Genomic DNA, 21,398 nt, shown 5'->3' on the forward strand with positions numbered 1-21,398 from the left:
GCCTGTACAGAGTTTTGATAAGTATGTACACCTACAGTAGGTTCCCTTCTGTTTTCCCATTCAGGTTTTCTTTTACCTCTTACACATGAATTTCCTGCTTTAAATCACCTTTGACGATTATTGTGAGTAAATCAATATATGAGTGAGTGGTACCCTGTAATGGACTGCTGGACCCACCGCGAACATGACCAGGATAATGTGAAAAACAAACATAGTATGATAGTTAGGCTAATGTACATACATGCACAAAAATTATGCATGCTTTTCCTCTAATGGATTTACAAGGATACATAGAATTGTGTTTTGTCTGGCTTACATATGGCACAGCAGTCTATTTTGCTAGCCCACCAGCTCTGAGATCTGGGTTCGAATCTCAGCAGTGCAATCTACCAGCCGGGTCTCTATAGACATGATTGGCTATGTCTGAGGGGTGAGGGTGACCAAATCCCTGCTTGGGACATGCACAACTGTTATGAAACAGGCATTGCCATGCACACTTTTGTGGTGTGGTCCTAATGTTTTGGCTCATTGGTATATGCACAGTACAATATAAGATCCAGATTATGGTAGTCCATCACCTCTGGATCTGAATTCGACTCTCAGTGATGCTATGGACCAGCCAGGTGTCTATACAGACATAATTGGCTATGTCTGAGGGGTGAGAGTGACCCAATCCCTACATGGGACATGCACAACTGTTAGGAAACAGGCATTGCCATGCACACTGTTGTAAAGGTCCTAATGTTTTAGCTCATTGGTATATGCACAGTACAATATAAGATCCAGATTATGCTAGCCCATCACCTCTGAATCTGGGTTCGAATCTCAGTGATGCTATCGACCAGTCAGGTGTCTATACAGACATGAATGGCTATGTCTGAGGGATAAGGGTGACCAAATCCCTGCTTGGGACATGCACAACTGTTAGGAAACAGGCACTGCTATGAACACTTTTGTGGAGCGGTCCTAATGTTTTGACTCATTGGTATATGCACAGTACTATACAATATAAGATCCAGAACAATTGATTACACTAGAGCCCACCACCTCTGAGATCTGGGTTTGAATCTCAGCAGTGCTGTTGACCAGCTGGGTCTGAGGGGTGAGAGTGACCAAATCCCTACTTGGGTCATGCACAACTGTTATGAAACAGACATTGCCATGCACACTTGGAGTGGTCCTAATGTTTTGGCTCACTGGTATATGCACAGCACAATATAAGATCCAGTACAATTGATTACGCTAGAGCCCACCACCTCTGAGATCTGGGTTCGAATCTCAGCGGTAGGTATGTCTGAGGGGTAAGAGTGACCAGGGTATTCTCCTCTTGCACCCCATGTTTCCCAACAGAACCAGACTGAAAAATAAAATGAACAAGTATCTGCACAAGTATCAGTAAAAAATTTAAAATAATAATTAAAGTTTCCACATTAAAACATGTGGTAAGTGATTCACCTGTAAAGTGCACGTACAAACGCTTTCTAACAAGCCATCAAAGCTTTCAGCTCTTTGAAATGCAAAAGCGTTGGACTGAACAAGGCATCGCTGGCACTGCAAAATGGTCTCAGTATATTCACATGTTCTTAAAAAAACACTCTTAAGAGTAGAACAAGTCTCAGCTTTTGGCCTTATCGATGAAGAGCGAAAGAGAGGCCGGAAACACACCATGTGGCCTACAATTTTGAAATAAGCTACAAATAAAAGTTAATGGGAAAATTAGCATGGTCTGAAAGCAGATAGTTAAAATGCTCCATGATGCATGAACTAACACATACAAATAAAATATTTAATTATAGTGCCATTTTGGACACAGCCTGCAATCTTTTGAACTGAGTGGTAAACAACGGGCATCAGTCAGACCAATAGAAGTGGGCTTGCTGTGCTTCTATGAGCTTCCCGGGTGAATCAGAGACCAGAACCGAGCATGAAGCGCAAGCACGGCCCTTCATTTTAGCCTCATTACCGGAGTGTCGCCCGGGCACAATTTGGCCCCACGAGCATCCTCGTGCCCGCCCTGTTCCACCACATAATGGTCAGGCGGTGATTGAATAGAAAAGTGCCACTCTGAAAAAGTGGGGGAGGAATACATTGCTGTTCAGTGAGAGATCAAAGCGAGGCTGAAGAACTGGGCATTAAAATTAATAGGACTGGTTGCCGAGCATCAGACTGGAGTGAGGCTGGCACGGCTCAAATGAAAAGAGTGACATACAGAGGAGTGTTTCACAGACAGTTCCTAAGTGCCCACCGGCTTTGACAGCAGCTCGTTCTCTCGGACCGAGGCCCACTGATCTAAGCACACGGTGCGAACTGTGAGGAGACAGCAGTCAGTGGAAAAGAGGATAATAAACAGTGCCGTGAACATGGCGAGTCTTTCTGCGGGCTCAAGGTCTTCAAATCAAAGTGTGGACATGCAATGTAGCTGTAGGGTGTCATAACTAGTAGATCAGGAGTATCAGACAGTGTTATATGAACTGATGAGCTAAATCATTAGATCCACCTGCCTAAGATGCTGTCAAAAAGACTCCACAACACAGAGGACATCCTTTGATATGTGGTACTAGGATATTACAAGCAGGTCCTTCAACTTCTGTAACTTGTGAGGTAACTCATCCCACAGTGTATCTTCTGGTGTCATCTCTGCATGTCTACAGTACATGATCATGAAAACATCATCCGTTGGACTAGTCGGCTTCCATGTCTGTGTGCCCAATTATCTGCAGTTTAAGCCACAGTAGCCCCTCTGTTGATCCATACCCGATGCCATAGCCTTCATGTCATCTGGCATCTATGATTTTTGGTCGCCCAGCAAACTGTGAATGGTTTGTGGCTCGTCCCTCCTCGGACCACTGTCAGTGGGTACTTACCATGACTGTGGTAAGTCACTCATGTCTTTATGAACTACCATCAGCTCAACATTTAATACTTACCTGTTCTAAGCTTATCCAGATGTGACCCTGGGCCCCTTTTGTTACAATTTAACAGCTGTGGTGGTCTGTTGAAAATCTATGCCCACTTGTGATTGATTCATCAGATACAGATGTGAACTTCCAAGTCAAGGTCTAAGATACTTGAGCTAACTCATTTAGAGAAACACACAGCCCACGTTAGCATCTGACAGACAGACGGGCTATAAATTGAGGCTCACTGTCCACGACACATGCTAAGACGTGAAGGATCTTTAACGTCCCATTGCTTTTTAATTGCTCCTTATTGTGTTTTAGGCTAGAGTGCCGGAGCAGACCTGGGGAATAGCAAATGCTTATTTAATGGTGATTGCAGTTTAATGACGGTTTAATGGCACTCGCTGTTACCATACAGTCGCTAAAAAGAACTGGATAAAACACACAGATCATGTGGATGTCTATTAGAAATAAAGCGAGGACTGCAGGAGTTTGTGTTTAGAAGTAGAGCAAAATGTTCTACAAGTATTTGATTATCTGACTGCGTTCATACCCACTTTTGTAAAATACATTTTTGAGTGGTAAAAACACTCTAGCCCACCGGTGCTGATATCTTTAGCTCTCAAGTTCGAATCTCAGCTCTGCTATCAGCAGGCCAGGCACCTACACAGACACACAATTGGCTGTAGGGGAGGGGACGATGGCTGGAACAGAGATCCTCATCTACGGGGAAAGTTCAGCCTCTCCTGACCATTCATGGAGGTGGGGTGGGGCAGAACACCCCACTGACCAAATGTTATATGGCTCGTAGAGCAATTACTGTATCATGGTAATAACATGCGTGTTGTACATGTTTGAGTGTAGCAGGTTTAGCAGTGCCAATCACAATTCTGAGAGGACCTTATTATTCCTAAAAGTGGCAACTCAGTGATTAAGGTTCTGGCAAATAATCAAAAGGTTGCTGGTTGAAGCCCCACCACTGCCAGGTTGACACTGTTTAGCCCTTGAAACATCTGCTAAATGTCATACTCAGTAATTCAATAATTCAATAATTTCCTTCGGGATAAATAAAGTATCTATCATCTATCTATCTATCTATCTATCTATCTATCTATCTATCTATCTATCTATCTATCTATCTATCTATCTATCTATCTATCTATCTATCTATCTATCTATACATGTAACTATAAACAAAACATATAATATTTGTCAAAGTCACATTGTGCACAGGTCTACTGTCAAGCTAGAACAGACACAGGCATTCCCCAAACTGTTTCCACAAAAATTACATAATATAGTTAAATTTTGCAACGTATTTTAAACACCCATTGGGAGTGGGTGTGGTTTAAATAGCTGGACTGGATCTAAAATAAATTGACATTTTTCTGCACATATGTTGGATGTGTTTGTTTCTTGAGATCATTTGGACCTCCTCCAGAGAAAGCTGAAGTAAATAAAGTAAGCAAATAGTGTAAAACAAGCGTTCTTATTTCTCTTGAGTTCTCACCGGTTGTGTGATCAGTTTGTTCTTTTGTTAAAACTGTGCTACATTAAAGCTGACTCAGGCACGGATCGATAAAAGTGCACAATTAGGGTGATTAATTAGCGGCGTATAGAAGCCCTGCAGAATATGCGGTTGGAGCAAGCCATCCCTGAGGTGTACAGTGGCTACTGAAACACAGTCCACACAAACACAACATTAATACACAGATTTCATTAACTGCACCAGTATGGACGGTCTTGTGAATAGAAGCTGAAATCATAAAGGCCTCTCCAGCCATTCCACTGTCAGACCAAATTTAATATTTATTTATTTATTAGAATTTTAACGTCATGTTTTACACTTTGGTTACATTTATGACAGGACAGGTAATTACTGGTTACACAAGATTCATCAGTGAACAATTTTCTATCTTAAATTCACCTCACTTGCACGTCTTTGGACTGTGGGAGGAATATATATAGATCTCCTTATGAACCTGATTCGTGCAGGTGAAAAGAAGTGTTCGGCTACTGTGCATGTGTCGGACTGGACCGAGGAGGGCTGTAACTCCAGCACAGGTACTTTGTGGGGTGTAGCATGATCTCACTGTGTCCTCTGGGTACTTTGGTTTATTCCCTCCTCCCAAAGACATGGCCATATGTGGAGCTGAGAGCTGAGATTTCATACCATGAAAGTCGCCATCGGTTTGGAACAGGTTAGTATTTTTAAGCAATGTTACTGTATTTAAGGGGCAAGGGTGGTACAGCCTAAAATTCCTATACAGGACAGGATATACCAGCACTGATGGTAAAGCCAGGGCAATGCTTTCTATCTGGCAACCCTGTGCAAACACACACACTCACACACACACACACACACACACAGTGCTTTCTTCATCAGGACCAGGCTGTCAGAGGCCTGCGTAAATCCTGCAGCAGCTTTAATCTCGCCTGTGTCCCCATGCTAACAGATGAATGGATTCTGCACCAGAGGCCCAACACAAAGGCATAACAGTAAATTCTTTTCGGCTAAAATTATTCCCCATTGGCCGAGGCTAAACTGCGCCCATGTCTCCCAGGAAATACAGCTCGGCCTGGGGAAAACGCGGGCAGAGATGCCAGAGAAGTTGGTAGACACAGACTCAAGCCAACAGGCCTAAAATATACAGCAGGTAAATAACATCAAACATAAACAGAGGAGCAAGCAGTAGCCACCCTTTGCACTCCAGCTTTTAAATCTGCCAAGACAAAAGACTAAAGAGGAACAGTGGCTGCCAAGCCACAGAACTTCAGGGTGCAAGCGGGGTGGATTTAAAGTATAAGTTGAGCAAAAAATGCAGTGTATACAGTGTTCCCCCCTGCCCCTAAATGTGGTCACTCATCCAAGACAGCTTAGGTGACTAAAGTTCACTTCTGGCAAGTAATGAAGCTTCAAAACTTTGAACCTTAAGTTTTATGAGAACAGCAATCACTCACTTCCATCAATCATGTATGTGCACACCCAGTCTCACAGGACCAGACCTTTGCTCTGACAAGATTAAAGTCTGGAGAATCTGTGGGGTGATTCTGGCTTTAGGGTGGTTTGGCCTCCTTAGGCAGTGTGCATAGAGAGACACTCTACAAACTCTGCTAATACCCCACTACTAGTGCAGGCACCTTGACCAGATAGCAAAGGTCGCGAGTGTACGCTGGCAATGAAGCCCAGTTGACCTTCCTTCAATGGCACCACCTGGGATCTGAACTCGTGGGGGGTAGCGCATTAGAGTGTCCCTCTAAGTGCCCCTGTATAATATAGAAATATAATAATAATAAAAAAAAACCCACGTAAACCTAAGTCTATTTAGTTCAGATGTTTCTAGGATGCTTCTTTGAGGTATTACCTCGTTTGAGGTAATAAGCTCATGACATTTAAAAAGGGAGCTTGGGATCAGTCAAGGGGAGACTATTTTGAATTTTACTCGTCATGCCCTTGTTAATCCATGCTCTAATAGTCCATGCTTGTTTAATCTTGTTTAATCTAGTCTTGTGTTGGTCTAAGATCATCTTTAGCCTTAGCTTAGGGTCTACTATAGTTTAGTCTTGTTTCTTGTGTGTTTAGATTCATGTCAGCTGTTAGTGTAGCATAGTTTAGCTTTAGCGTTGTTCATGTGTTTAGATTAGTGTTAGAATTACCATTTAGCTTAGGTTGTGTGGTTGTCTGGTCTTGTCTTGTCTACCATGTCTAGCCCAATTTGTTGCATAATAGTCTCCCCTTGACTGATCCCAAGCTCCCTTCTTAAATGCAATGAGCTTTTTAGCTCAAACAAGGTGCAGCTGTGGCTAATTAGCAGGGGATCAATCACAGTAAGTGGGTGTTGGCTTGCCCCTGAAAACAAACACCCCAAACATGTGCTCCTGGAGAGAGGGGCGTGGCACATAAACAAACTCCAGGAGCACTGAGAGGGTAAAAGAAAAATTATATTACATTTTGAATAAGAGAGTGGCTACATTTTGGGTAAAAGAAAAATGGTATTACAATTTAGAATGACTACATTTTCATCTTCTATTTAAACTTTCCTTTAAAGCACAAGCCAGTGCATCAGTACTTTGGCTAAACATCCATGTGTACTCGTGTTTGCATACACAGATGAATAAACCCGGCTCTGTCTGCAGGTCTGTACACATGGCCGGCTGCTATTTCCAGTTCGCATGCTAATGATAGGATTTTTCATCTGCTCCAGGTCTTGGTGCAACGAAGGTCAACATATAGCATAAAATGCTTTAAACGAGCAGCATGTTGAACACCAGGGGTTCCTAAATAATGACAAAGTGGGCCTCACAGTGCAGATGAGATGCCGGCGTGTCCCTGTCTGCCAAACTGAAAATTGCCGTGACCTTTTTTAGATTCGGGGTGATGACTCACAGCGTTCAGTGGTACTGCCGCCGTTCCTTCATCAAATGCAGAATGAGATGCCAGAGTGGTTCTAAAATCCATACTGCTTACTCGTGCTAATGCATTTGTTTGCCAGCAAAGACTGATGTTTGCAGCTAACACAGCAGTTTTTAACTCAAATTCGAAGGTTAGCAGAGCCACCAAACTGATCGGGCATCCACACATACTCAGTTGGCCGTGTATTGGGGGGGAAAGGTCAGACGGGTCTCTTTCCATTGACGCTGCTAGATGCAATCCTCGGGCACCTGCATGAGTGTGAGTGTGTGTGTGAGCTCTCCGTTCGTCATACGATTCTATGAGGAAAACCGAGTGGCCACAGATACAAGAATATGAGACGAATATCAGTGTGTGTGAAATAACCATCAAATCCACTCTGAAAGCATCAATGACATGGTGGTGGTGTGTTAGTGTGTGTTGTGCTGGTATGAGTGGATCAGATACAGCAGAGCTGCTGGAGTTTTTAAATGCCGGCGTGTCCACTCACTGTTCACTCTATTAGACATTCCTACCAAGTTGGTCCACCTTGTAGATGTAAAGTCAGAGACGATCGCTCATCTATTGCTGCTGTTTGAGTTGCTCATCTTCTAGACCTTCGTCAGTGGTCACAGGATGCTGTCCATGGGGCGCTGTTGGCTGAATATTTTTGGTTGGTGGACTATTCTCAGTCCAGCAGTGACAGTGAGGTGTTTAAAAACTCCATCAGCGCTGCTGTGTCTTATCCACTCATATCAGCACAACACACACTAACACACCACCACCATGTCAGTGTCACTGCAGTGCTGAGAATGATCCACCACCCAAATAATACCTGCTCTGTAGTGGTCCTGTGGGGGTCCTGACCATTGAAGAACAGCATGAAAGGGGGATAACAAAGCATGCAGAGAAACAGATGGACTACAGTCAGTAATTGTAGAACTACAAAGTGCTTCTATATGGTAAGTGGAACTGATAAAGTGGGGGTGGTTTTAATGTTATGGCTGATCGGTGTATTATCTTCACTGTGTAGCTGTTTCACTTTTAAACTTTTGTTATGCAGCTCGGGGCGCTGAGAAACGCACCAAGCCCAGCACCACGTGTGAGTCAGGCCTTCTAAAGCATTAGACCCAGAAAAGTCAAAGCTGTTATAGCCACAATGGAAAGGCTATTTCTTATCAATGCCAAGGGTTTTGGAACTGAGGTGCCCAACAAGGCCATGCTTCAGTCCATATCACGTAAGGAATTTACACATCACGTTGATGCATATACTGCAACCGTTACTCCGGACGGCACAATGCATGCTATACATGAAAACCAACTCATGCTTGTGCATAAGTGACATCAATATGAAACGCAGAGCTCTAGGATGCTGGAGCATTTCCATAATGCTGTTGACTCTGCTGGATTTGTAGCTGAAATGTCACTCCACATGACAGCAGTTTTCCTGGCACGTTTTGTCAACCTGACTGTTTAAGAGCTCAGAGGATTAGTGTTAAATACCAAAGCGGCGACAGTCAAAAATCCTAATCAAATTACAATCAAAAATGCTTCTCTTAATCAAATAATCAAATATTAACAGCCTCCCTGTGTGCAGGCCAGACAATTCACATATAATGGCTTTGATGGAATTGCATTTGATCCCATTTGCTAACTAACCCCATTACAATTGGATTCATTATTCAGTGACTCATTAATAATGTCAGATCCTCTAACAGTAACGCTGGCGTGTTATTACATTTATGGCTTGTTATAAATAGTCTTTAAACAAACAGGCCTGGACATGTTCAACCTAGCAGGAGGTTTTTACAATATATATACACACTCCTTATAATACACATGTATCTATTTTAGCAGCACCTCTTGCTAACAGATGCATGGGGGTAAAAGAATCCTGTGGTAGAAGAACCCTGTGATGGGGCGCATGGGTAGAACATCACTGCAGAGGGTTTGAACCTCAGCAGAGCCACAGACCTGGCCTGGCACCAACACAAACACAATTGGGCGTGTATGAGGGCGGAAAGGTCGGACAGGTCTCTTCTAGATGCTAGATGCAACCCACGGGCACCTGCATGAGTGCGAGTGTGTGTGTGGGGGGGGGTCACATGAAGCTTATGGTATCTCTCCTTACATATGAAAACCCAACACTGACAGATGCTTGGAAAAAGGAAATCCTATTTTTCCAGGAAACCCTAAAAGAACCCTGTGGTGAGGCGCTTGGGCAAGACATCACTGCAGAGGGTTTGAACCTCAGCAGAGCCACCGACCTGGCCCGGCACCCACACAAACACAATTGGGCATGTATGAGGGAGGAAAGGTCAGATAGGTCTCTTCCCGCTGCTGCTGCTAAATGAAACCCTCGGGCACCTGCATGAGTGTATGTGTGGGGGGGGGATCACATGAAGCTTAGCGTATCTCTCCGTATGTCATATAGCTATTTGGAAAACCCAACACTGACAGATGATAACAAGTAACCACAGATGCTAACATATGCATGGAAAAAAGAACCCTGTGGTAAAAGAACCCTGTGATGGGGCGCTTGGGTAGGACATCACTACAGAGGGTTTGAACCTCAGCAGAGCCACCGATCTAGATGGGTGCCCACACAGACACAATTGGGCATGTATAAGGGAGGAAAGGTCGGATAGTGTCTCTTCTTGCTGCAATATGCGATCTCTAGCTGGTCGGGGCAATTCTTGGAGTGTGTGTGTGGTAGGGGTAGGGTCACATGACGCTTAGCTTGGCTCTCTGTGTGTGATGCAGACTGTACACATGTCAAAGGGGCTGTGTGGTGATCTGGCTCTCTTTGATCAGTTTGGGGGTTCTGCAAGGGGCAGCAGATTCATTGTTGGGACTAGATTGGAGATAAAGGCAGTTGTAGCCTAGTGGTTAAAGTACTGGAAAGGTTGCTGGTTGAAGCCCCACCACTGCTTGGTTGCTGCTCTTGAGCCCTTGAGCAAGGCCCTTAACCCTCAAATGCTTAGACAGTATGCCGTTACAGTACTGTACAAGTAATGTGTAATATGGCACTACATAATCTAATTTGCTAAATCTGTCCAGTCAACTGTAAGTGTTATTGTGAAGTAGAAAATAAAAAAATCATCTAGAGGATGGACACCATGTTAAATGCATGACTTTGGAATTATCCCACAAGCTCATGGTCAGCTGATCACATAATTTTTGCCATATAATACATGTTTGGGTATCTCCAAATGCTTTAAATATACTTTATTGTTTATTTTGACATTGTCTCAAGATAGGAAAGATGAGGCTTCCGGTTTGTAATGCGCCACGTATAGACGCTTGTTAGGACCGCTCCCGCGACAACACACTAAAAAGTAATAAAATTAGCGACCATTTAGTTTATTTCTTTTAAAAAAAAACCCCAGTTAACTTTATTTTTTAATAAAACACGGAGAGATGTCGCGACCGCTGAGAGAAAGGTGTTTACAAAAAGCTACGCCTAATACCACACGTACTCAACCCACGTTGGAACAATCGCTAGCGGCCGGCGCTAACGCAGGACGTCAAGCTAACCCTCCGCCCGATTCTAACACCGCCGCTTCGGGCAGCCCTGTTTACGACTCTGGGGGGTCTCCAAAGAGGCCTGCTACATCGGTTAGCACCGAAGCTAACCCGTCCGATGCTCCGGCGTGGTTTCAGCCAGCGCTGGAAAAATTGAAAGGCTCCCTAATTTCGGAACACACGACAGCTCTTGTTAATGCTGTACAGCCTATTAAGGACACCCTCGATTCAATTAAACAGACACTGGATGCTCACTCTGGGAGTATTAAAGCTCTGGAAGCCGCAGCTTCGGACCACAGTGACAGGATTATTCAACTGGAAATACAATGTAAGTCGCTCATTGCGAAAAATTCCACATTATCAGACAAAATTGATGACATTGAAAACCGCTCCCGACGCTCTAATTTAAGAGTTGTCGGAATTCCAGAGAACATGGAGGGCCCCGATCCGACTCGTTTCATGTCCGAACTTCTACTGGAGGTTTTCGGCTCAGATAATTTTCAACACCGGCCAATCCTGGAAAGAGCTCATCGGCTGGGTCGGTCTGCTGCGGCGGGCGGTGAGACCACCAACAGACCAAGGCTTTTTATTATGCTTTTTCACTCATTCCAGGATAAGATGTACGTTCTCGGAAAGAGCAGAGACGGTGTGTGCTTTCGAGGTAACAATCTGAGATTCTTTCATGACTTCAGTGCGGACCTGTCCCGGCGTCGGGCCGCCTTTCGTGCAGTGAAAGCCGCGCTGTATAAAGAGGGGGCCCGATTCAGCTTACTGTACCCAGCACGGCTACGAGTGGCCCTGAAGGACGGGTATAAGCTATTCGACTCTCCAGAGGCTGCCCAAGCTTTTTTTAAAGATCATTACAATCGCTGAATCTCGGGTTTGTTGATGGAGTTCAATATTGATCTGATACTTGTATTCTTAGAGCACTTTTAAAAAAAAGCTGTGGGTGATACTCTCAACGAGCACTCTTTTTACTTTCTTTTACTATTGTGGATGGAGTTATTACACATTCAACCATGCTTTTTAATTTCCACACTTGAAACGTGTTTGTAATTTTTTTGGGGCCCGGAATTTGAAAAAAAAAAAAAAAAAAAAAAAAAAAAAAAAAAAAAAAACATTGTCTGCATGATCCTTGATTGTGATCAGATTTTGTTAATTTACAGACTATGTACATCGACTTCGGGCCCTATGTTTCTTTTAATAGAGTGTCAAGGACTTAAATCTAGACATTACTGATACTGCTGGTATTGTCAACTGCGGTCGGTGACTATGCCAAGGGTTAAGATCTTTCTCCAGAAACGGATTTTGGGGGTATTTTGTGTTTGTGTTTATTTTCTTTCTTTTTTTTTATTCTCTGACATTTCTGCGGGTCGCTATATACGCTAATTCTGTTATTGGTAATATTTTCCCCTGGTGTGTTTGTTCGGGAGCGGGGATATGTTTTGGCAGTGAATAGACTAGATTCGGTTTAGTTGTAGTTAGTTGTTTCGAATGTGTGGTCGCATATTGGAAGTACGTTCACAGTGGGTTCACATTAGGGTGTTTGTTTTTATTTTTATTTATTTTTATTTTCTTTTATTTTCTTTTTATTTTTTATTTTTTTATTTCTCTCCCCTCTCTATCTTTCCCCTCCTCCTCCCATCCTCTTCCCCATTCTTCCCTTCTCCCTACCTTCGTCCTCTTGCCACAAGGTTCAAAAGCCCTCAATCTTTCAGCGGTACTGTCTGGCCTCAGTTATTACTTAGGCACTATTCATTTAAAAGATGGTACAAAATCTGAGCAAAACAGTTAAATTTATTTCTTGGAATGTCAGGGGCCTACAATCCCGAAACAAGGCCATAAGAATGTTTAATCATCTTAAATCTTTGGACACGGATATTGCTTTCCTACAAGAAACTCACCTTTCTAAACTTGAGCACACCAAACTCCGTAAACCATGGATTAATCAAGTGTTTCACTCTAACTACAATAGCAGAGCAAGGGGGGTAGCCATACTGGTCAACAAAAGAATGCATTTTATTCCCTCTAATATTATATCTGACCAAAATGGACGATATATCATAGTGGTGGGCACTCTCTTTTACACCCAAGTTGTACTGGTTAATGTATATGCTCCCAATTGGGACGATGTGGACTTTATGGATAGATTGTTGTCCATTATTCCCAATTTAAATACACACAAATTAATTTTAGGAGGTGACATTAACTGTGTAATTGATCCCACTTTGGATCGTTCAAAACAAACGTCCACTAAATTGTCTAATATGGCATCTTCGTTATCTTTCTTTGTCGAGGAAAGTGGCTGTATCGATCCATGGAGGGAGCTCCACCCCCAATTAAAATCTTTTTCTTTTTTCTCCCAGGTACACTGCTCCTTCTCCCGAATAGACTATTTCTTTATCAGCCATGAGCTTATGCAACAACTCAACCGGATCGATTATTTGGCAATAGTCATTTCTGATCATGCCCCTTTGCTAATGGAACTGACTTTTGTTCATTACCAAAGAGACCCCCCTCAATGGCGCTTTAATCCAAGCCTACTCTCCGATGAAAATTTTTGTGTTAAGATTTCCGATTCTATCCGTTTCTTCTTTGATACTAACAAATCAGATTCAGTTACCTACTCAGTGCTCTGGGAGACGCTTAAAGCGGTGATCAGGGGCGAAATAATTTCTTATGCATCACACATTAGGAAGTCCAATACGAAGAAACTTCATGAACTTTCTAAATCTATACTTTGTCTGGATGGCCAGATGTCCTCTAGTCCTACCCCTGAGTTAGTTAAAAAAAGACTAGATCTCCAGGCTGAATTTAACCTACTCTCCACCAAACACGCAGAAGCCTCCATTTTGCAGTCACAAGGATTTTTTTATGAATATGGGGAAAAAAGTGGACGGTTGTTGGCTCATCAGTTAAGGAGGCAGGAGGCTTCCAGGCTGATCCACCAAATTAAGGACACCCTCGGTAACGTAATAACCTATCCCAAGGATATTAATATGGCTTTTAAGAATTATTACTCCTCACTTTATACCTCAGAGGGTCCAGCCAATACTTTTGCCATGCACTCTTTCATGGATGGGCTAAGAGTTCCTGTGTTGGAATCTGCTCAGACTGAGGAGCTAGAACGCCCCATTACCTTAAGCGAACTATCAGATGCAATCAGATCCCTTAACAGTGGGAAATCTCCTGGACCCGATGGCTTTGGAATAGAATTTTTTAAGGAATTCAATAATTTGCTGTCTCCTGTCCTGTTGGAGGTCTTCAATGAGTCTCTAAGCAGAGGTTGTCTGCCGCCTTCCCTGTCTCAGGCCACTATTACACTCATCGCCAAAAAAGATAAAGATTCCACTCTTTGCAGTTCATACCGTCCTATAAGTTTACTTTGCAATGAACACAAAATTTTGGCCAAGATTTTGGCTAAACGTATAGAACATGTCCTGCCTTCTGTTATATCAGAAGATCAGACTGGATTTATTAAAGGAAGGCAACTGTCCTCCAACATTCGTAAACTTCTTAATGTATTATACGCCCCCCATGATTCACAAGTTCCAGAAGCAGTCATTTCTCTAGACGCAGAGAAGGCCTTCGACCGTATAGAATGGGATTATTTATTTTCAGTTCTTGGGAAGTTCGGGTTTGGAGATGTTTTAATATCTTGGATTAAACTACTTTATAAGACACCGTCAGCCCGAGTGCATACTAACTCAAACTACTCGGACTATTTCCCCCTATTTAGAGGCACACGTCAAGGATGTCCTCTATCACCATTGCTTTTTGCTCTGGCAATAGAACCCCTCTCAATCGCTATTAAATCGACCCCTAATATACGGGGAGTAACTCGATATGGAATCGAAAACAAAGTCTCTCTCTATGCTGATGACCTCCTGATTTATGTAAACAACCCCATTACAGCTATCCCAGACATTGCTGCCATTTTAAAAGAATTTGGATCCTTCTCTGGTTATAAACTCAATCTTTCAAAAAGTGAGTTTTACCCAATAAACACAGCAGCTCTCACAATAGTACAAAAGGACATCCCCTTTAATCTTGCAACAAACGGCTTTAAGTATCTAGGTGTTAACATTACTTGTAAAATGTCTCACCTTCAAGAAGTTAATTTCTCTCCCTTAGTTGCTAAAGTAAATAATGACTTTCAGAGGTGGAATAGTCTTCCCCTTTCTCTAGCAGGAAGGGTGCAGTGTATTAAGATGAATGTTCTCCCGAAATTTTTATTTTTATTCCAATGTCTTCCGATTTTTTTGCCCAAATCCTTCTTTTCATCTTTGGATAAGGCTATGACTAGTTTTATTTGGGGGGGTAAGGTCCCACGTATTAGGAGAGGGATCCTTCAGGGCTCCCGTTCTTCTGGTGGTTTAGCCCTTCCCAACCTTTTATTTTATTACTTCGCAGCTAACATACAGAAAATAGCCCTCTGGCTTAGACACCCTCTCATAGATTGGTGTAACATGGAATCCCTTTCTTGCCATTCAACCTCTGTTCGTGCTTTGGTCTTCTCCTCCCTTCCCATTTCTCCTTCCCGGTTTTCCAACAACCCGTTAGTCATATCCTCCCTAAAGATTTGGATCCAATTTCGTAAGATGTTTAAATTTACTAAAGCTTCTATATTAAGTCCCATTTGTAAGAACCACCTGTTCAAGCCAGCAGCTTTGGACTCTAAATTCAGGGTTTGGGAACGGTCTGGAATTGGTACATTTAGAGATCTTTATGAGAATGTATTCTGTAGCTTTGACACATTAAGTATAAAGTTTGGTCTCCCCAGAACTGATATGTTTCGCTTCCTTCAGGTTCGTCACTGTGCGGAGGCCCTTTTTCCTACATTTCCAGACTGTCCTCCATCTCTTCCCTGGGAAGATCTCTTCACCTTGCATATGGAGAAAGGAGCCATCTCGGCTTTGTATAACAAAATTCTCTCATTGAGTATAACGGTGGGTTCTGATGCAAAGGCTAAATGGGAGGAGGAGCTGGGTTTTGAGTTGCAGGATGATTGGTGGGTGGGTGCTCTGGCTAGGATTAATTCCTCATCCTCTTGCCCTAGACTGAATTTGATGCAATTAAAGGTCGTACACAGAGCTCATTTATGTAATGCCAAATTGGCCCAAATTTATCCAGATGTAAAACCCAATTGTCCCCGTTGCAATGCTGACCCAGCGACACTCTATCATATGTTCTGGTCATGTCACAAACTGAGAGCATTTTGGGATTTTGTGTGCTCCTCCCTCTCTTCAGTGTTTAATAAACGGTTAAATCAATGCCCTCAATTGGCTATATTTGGCGTACCTTCCGACATATCCCAATGGAACTTCCGAGAATTGGATAGTATAGCATTCTCTCTCCTGTTGGCAAGAAGACGAATACTTATTAGTTGGAAGTCTAAGTTCCCCCCTTCTTATTCACTTTGGCTGAAGGATGTTATGTTTTTTCTACACCTTGAGAAGATAAAGTTTAGTCTGAGGGGTTCAACAGACAACTTTTATAGGTGCTGGTCTCCCTTTATAGCGTTCTTCAAATCCCTTCCACGGCTTCCTCCAGAGGACTCGGGTAACCTTACTTCCTAACCCCCCCCCCCCCCCCCCCTTATTTTTTTATTACTCTTTATTTATTTTATTTTATTTATTTATTTATTTATTTTTTATTTATCTATTACTTAATTATATTTCTAACTCTCTTTTATTATTATTATTTTGTGGGTGCTTTTTATTTTATTTTTTTTGTTACATAGTTGCAATGTTTGCATGTTTGTAATATATTTGCTGTCTGACTTATATGTTGTTAAACTTTAAAAACCAATAAAAAAGATTAAAAAAAAAAAAAAAAAAAATGATAATAAAACCTTCACAATGCAAAAAAAAAAAAAAAAAAAAAAAAAAAAAAAAAAAAAAAAAGATAGGAAAGATGAGCCAATTGTAAATTGTAAATTGATTCTTGTACAAGGACAGATGAGACAGACGAGTTCTTGGAAAGCAGTAACGGCACGGGTCCCACAGCTACTGCGTCTTTAAATAGATATGTTCATATAAAAAAAAAAAAAAATCTTTCAGAAGTATATTTTACCTTTAACAAGGTTGTTAAATAACCCAGGAGATACAATTATTTCTGTGTGAATGAACCCACCTGCCAGCAGCTTAAAATGAACATGTGAAAATTATTTACAGTTGCTTACATTATTTCTGCCATCTCTGATACATGAAGATGAAAAAACTGAATGCAAAAGTCCTGCCTTGAAGGTTAATGTAATCACACAATTTAAATTAGCCCTGAAACACTGACCTACATTTAAAAAAAACCTTTTAGAAATTGAATTTCACATTAATTGCTTAAAAATGTGTCCTGATCCTTTTCTAATCTCTCTAAGCTTTTCAACCATATCATTTTAAAGGACCTTAAAAGAAAATTTGCAAAGATGCATTAATCTGGAATAGACTATAAAAGTCGGCAATGCACCATATGACATGCTGTCAATAATTGGTAGAAAGTCAGTACTGTTGATGCTAGTCTAGAGCAGAATGTGGAATGTTTTACTCAGTTAAACACAAGCCAGAGGTAACAGTAAAATATTTACAGAAAACCACTGCTGTTCAGTGTTTAACAACACTTCAGAGTCAGTGTTGTGCAGTGCAGAGGCACCAAACACCAAAGCCTTATTCTTACTGTGAAGCATGGTGCAGGGAGCATCATGACCTGGTGATGTTAAAGACAAGTTTATTTCGTGTTTATGTACATGTTTGTGCGAATGTGTTATTTATTTTTTTCTGCGAGTGTGCTATATACCTATGTTTAATTAAAATCACTGGATAAAGAGTTTAAATGTTTATACTTCTGATTAGGTCCTTCAAATAAATAAAGCATATTGATAGCCATTTCCAATATTTTGTCATTTACACAATATACTTTCCTGTTTCGACATGTCTATGGACCAAGCACAGAGTAATAATCATAAAGAAAAGGTTTGGTGAGTTTGGTGTGGAGGATCCTGACCAACGTCCAGCACCCTTGAGATCAATTAGAACAGTAAATGACAACCAGGCTTCATTGCTGAATTAAACTAAATATTGAAAGTCGCGTCTCAATATCTAGTACAAATCCGTCCTTATAGAGCAGTGGTCCGGTCCGTGGGTCATTTATTACCGGGCCGCACAGAATAAATAATTAGAGATCGCTACAAGGGCAGTTAAATTTCTAATACTCTTCGGGTGTTATTGTCTCCAATCACCACTAGATGGGAGCAGTGTCTCGTTGCATCGAAAAAAGCTCAGGATTCACACTGATTTTCCATTCTATAGTTATTCTATTTTAAATCCCACCCCCCCCCCGCCGGTCTGTGAAATTATATCTCATATGAAACCGGCCCATGCTGCAAAAGAAGGTTTTGCCTTCACTGTTATAGTGAAGAAGCTGGATTAGTAGAATGGAGACCAGCTCTGTATTGATGTCCATGTTTTTTCTGTCCAAGTGTCCACATACTTTTGTCCTAAGAAAAATACAATCTCTTCTTTCTCCAAGTACATCCTGGTTCTCAGTAGGACAGCAGCAGCATTTTTTATTCAGCAGGGAACTAAACAACATGTTTCTAAAGCCACATCTTTAATTTAACTTTATCTGTGCCAGCAGGCAAAACAACAGAACAATGCTGTGTAGATCAAATTAAAATCAACCGGCACTGCTGGTATTGACTGTCCATTAATTAAAGCAAAACTGAAATGAAGGCACCTCTCTGACACATAAAAACAGATGTGGAGCCACTGGGTAAAGCACCACATGAAGTGGAGAAGCACATGTACTCGTCAGCGCCCTGTCTTTGTTATAAACTGTTTATTAAATAATGAGAGGAAAAAAAATAAGGGTATGAAAACAGCACGCGTGTTACCACCTGGTCCTGATAAACGTGGCCTATTTTTATTCATCATCGATAAATCTGCTGTTTATGACTACCTACTTCTTTTATTTTAAATAATGTAGATAAGTCTAATCCCCCCTTGAGTGTCTATCTTATGCACAGCATTCATGCTGGCTGAGAAAAACAGCAGATAAGCACAAGCACACGCACTCTCAGACAGGTGACAGGTTACCATATACTGTAGAAGCACTTTGTAGTTCTACAATTACTGACTGTAGTCCATCTGTTTCTCTACATACCTTTTTAGCCTGTATTACCCTGTTCTTCAATGGTCAGGACCCCCACAGGACCACCACAGAGCAGGTATTATTTAGGTGGTGGATGATTCTCAGCACTGCAGTGACACTGACATGGTGGTGGTGTGTTAGTGTGCGTTGTGCTGGCATGAGGGGATCAGACACAGCAGCGCTGCTGGAGTTTTTAAATACCATGTCCACTCACTGTTCACTCTATTAGACACTCCTACCTAGTTGGTCCACCTTGTAGATGTAAAGTCAGAGACAATCGCTCATCTATTGCTGCTGTTTGAGTTGCTCATCTTCTAGACCTTCATCAGTGGTCACAGGATGCTGCCCACGGGGCGCTGTTGGATAAATATTTTTGATTGGTGGACTATTCTCAGTCCAGCAGTGACAGCGAGGTGTTTAAAAACTCCATCAGCGCTGCTGTGTCTGATTCACTCATATCAACACAACACACACTAACACACCACCACCATGTCAGTGTCACTGCAGTGCTGAGAATAATCCACCACCCAAATAATACCTGCTCTGTAGTGGTCCTGTGGGGGTCCTGACCATTGAAGAACAGCATGAAAGGGGGCTAACAAAGCATGCAGAGAACAGATGGACTACAGTCAGTAATTGTAGAACTGAAGTGGAGCTGATAAAATGGACAGTGAGTGGAGAAACAAGGAGGTGGTTTTACTGTTATGGCTGATCGGTGTATACTGTAAAGTGTTCAAAAAACACAATCTGTATACACTATACAATACAGCGCAAGGGTGTCTGGGAAATGTGGTCGTTAAAATGTTCTAGCTTGAGTGATAAAACAGTGGGACAATGAATTGTGGCAGTGCCTCTTTATGCAAACTGGTACTAACATTTAAAATCGTACAACATCGGGACTTGTCTTTTGTAGCAGGTAAAGTGCTAAAATGCTTATAATGATAAAAAAAACACTATTTTCAAACAAAAATAATTCTTTACATAAGGACTACTTTAATTTCCTCCTTTAGTCCTTTGTCTTTTTTGTAAATATGTTAATATGTAAATTGCAATGCCTCGAGTCTTAAAAACTCATCTTTAACCAATTTACACCACACCAGCCAGTCTAATCCACACCATCATTTGTAAAGAAAATCATCTGACATGGCTTTGACCTTCGCCGCCGAAACCCGAATTGCTCAAACTTGCTCTCATTGTCATGCAAAACAAATGTAAGGACAATATTCCAGCCAGCTGAATAATTTATGCTCCCTTGCGAGCTTTCCTTAAGTGCACTGGGTTCTCTTTCTTTCTGAATACCTGACGCAGGGGTTTCGCTGGAGAGGAAACAGACACGGAACATCTGCTAAGACATCTGTTTGCAGCCTCGGCTGTGCCCGGGCTCTGTGAGTCCGTGCCATCATTCCGGTAATGACACGTCCCAGTGACGGCAGGTACGCAGCACGCTGGGGACAGCAGGGCAGCGGTGAGGTCGGCTGTCATAGGCATGTGTGTTAAATACAGTACACTGACCTTCAGAACCAAGTAGCATAGGTACATAATGGGGTAAAATTTTAGGTTGTTGACACTAACAGCATTCGTTGTGCAACACGTGAAATCAGTGAGGACATTAACTTAAAAAAAAAGTGACCAGACAGGCTGGTTTGGGTGTGTCTGAAGCTGATCATCTCTATGGATTTTCATCAGTAACAGACTCTAGATGTCACACAAATTAATGTTAAAAAATAATCACCCACTAAATAGCAGCTTTGCAGGCAGAAAAAGTCCTGTTAATCATAAAGGTCAAAGAAGAAAGTCTAGACTGGTTAGAGCCACCAGAGAGGCTACGGAAACTCAACTAACCACTATTATTAAATATGGCAATTTAAAACGCACCTCAGAACACAGAACACAATAAACCTTGAGAGAAAATGGGCTACACCAGCAGAGGAACAGGAATCCATTGAGTTTTAAACACAATGGAAGGACTCCTTATGGCCCCTGGTTTTATATGGGATGTCCAACAACCTCAAGATCAGTGTCCACATAACTCTTGCAATATACACTGATCAGCCATAACATTAAAACCACCTCGTTTCTACACTCACTGTCCATTTTATCAGCTCCACTTACCATCTAGAAGCACTTTGTAGTTCTACAATTACTGACTGTAGTCCACCTGTTTCTCTACATACCTTTTTAGCCTGCTTTCACCCTGTTCTTCAATGATCAAGACCCCCACAGGACCACCACAGAGCAGGTATTATTTAGGTGGTGGATGATTCTCAGAACTGCAGTGACAATGACATGGTGGTGGTGTGTTAGTGTGTGTTGTGCTTGTATGAGTGGATCAGACACAGCAGCGCTGCTGGAGTTTTTAAATACTGATTACAACATTACAGGAAGCAAGGGCTCATCATGGTTTCAAAATAGGGTCTCCAACAAAATGAGAAATACCA

The 21,398-nt window shown here is 42.0% G+C and overlaps 1 protein-coding gene across 1 annotated transcript in view; it reads right to left on the reverse strand.

Moving 5' to 3' along the window:
• Positions 1-21,398, reverse strand: part of LOC134331899 (inactive N-acetylated-alpha-linked acidic dipeptidase-like protein 2) — a 196,366-nt gene that overhangs the window by 118,566 nt on the left and 56,402 nt on the right. The gene's annotated exons all lie outside the window — the stretch shown is intronic.

This window comes from Trichomycterus rosablanca, chromosome 17 (assembly GCF_030014385.1).
Source record: "Trichomycterus rosablanca isolate fTriRos1 chromosome 17, fTriRos1.hap1, whole genome shotgun sequence".
NCBI classification, from domain to species: Eukaryota; Metazoa; Chordata; class Actinopteri; order Siluriformes; family Trichomycteridae; genus Trichomycterus; species Trichomycterus rosablanca.